This window comes from Pygoscelis adeliae, unplaced genomic scaffold, assembly GCF_000699105.1.
Source record: "Pygoscelis adeliae isolate BGI_AS28 unplaced genomic scaffold, ASM69910v1 Scaffold786, whole genome shotgun sequence".
Classification (NCBI taxonomy): domain Eukaryota; kingdom Metazoa; phylum Chordata; class Aves; order Sphenisciformes; family Spheniscidae; genus Pygoscelis; species Pygoscelis adeliae.
Window position 1 is genome coordinate 185,509 of NW_008824912.1, and position 1,473 is coordinate 186,981.

A 1,473-nucleotide genomic window follows, 5' to 3' on the forward strand; every position below is an offset into this window, starting at 1 on the left:
CTTGCCCCGGGGCTCTGCTGATATCCATGGCCCCGCCAGTCATACCCAGAGATGAAGGGCCCCCATTTTCAAGTGACTCAGACTCACCCTTCCTTCCTCAGGAAAACCTGTGATCAGATAAAGCCATCAAACTATCTGGTAAGAATAAACAAGCTCGCATCTGCACGGATGCAGGCTATACCCCTTCTAACCCCTCGCAGAAAGAGGAGGCAACATGTCTGCTGCCATAACCCTGTCCTTAGGAGAGACACCTCCAGCCCTGGGAGGAGAAGTGGGGTTTGCTCGCGCGTGTGCAAGGCTGGGAGCTGCTCTCCTGGGCTAACCGCCCTTGCTGGAGGTTGGGAGAGTCAAATCCCAGCCGGCACCGACAGCGGCACAGGCACGGGCACAGCATCTCTCCATCCTCCCTTGTCCCACTGAGCTGTATCCGTGCCGCACCAGCAATAAATTTCACCATGGAGAAAGCAAAGGTGCCCACGAGGGCGAGCAGAGGAGGAGCAGAGGGGGCTGCATGGGTGGAGGAGGAAGAGGGAGGGAGGAAAACGTTTAAAAAAAAACCGGCAACTGCCACCAGATGGGCAGCTGCCCCCGCGAAGGTGACGTGCTGGCAGGCGGAGGGGCTGGCGAGGAAAAGAGCAAAGGAAGGTGTGAAGATTTCCCTGCAGATTAAACCAAAACCACACTGCGTCTGCTGCTCACTAACGCAAGCCTGGGCAGGGAAAACAGAGTGGGTTTGGGGTTTGCTTGCACCCCCCGAGGGTCCCGGTCCGGCAGCGGCAGGACCCCCCCCAGCTCCCCGCAGGTCTCAGCCCAGGGGGGGCTCCGGGCCAGGGTGTTCCCACCCTGCCCTGGGGGGTTTGCGTGACCCTGCAGGAGCCGGGAGCCCACGTCTGCCAGGGCAGCTCCGCTCCCCTCACCCCAAAAAACCCTCAGAGGCCGGAGAGGAAGGAGCGCAGCGCAAGGAGGCGGCTGCAGGCGCTGGGGGAGGGTGACACCGGCAGCTTGGCAGCTCCGGTGCCGCCTTCTCCGGGAAAGGCAAAGATGGAGCGGGATCTGACGGAGGCGTGCAGAGGAGAGGCACTACGGGGCGGCTCGAACCGGTGCCGGGTCCGGCAGTCGAGGGCAGGAATCGAAGCTCGGGGTTGGTGCAGCAATGCTGGGAGCAGATAATGCATTACAGGGAAGAGATTCCCAGAGGAGCAATAAAAGCGAGCGGGTTGGGTTTAGGAAAGCTGAGAAGAGAGCGGGGAAATTTTCGGAGGGGTTTGGAACTACTAAATCCGGGGGGAAAGAAAATAAAGGCGGCGTCTGTCTTCTTCACCCGCATCCCTGCGCCACCCCCCCAGAGAGCAGGGGCTCCCCCAGGCTTTGGGGGCAGCGGCATTTGTCCCTCTCCCTGGGAGCATCCCCGAACCTGGGAGCAGGTGCCGGCCCCACCAGCACCGCTCCGGCCGGGACCGGCTTCAGGGCTCA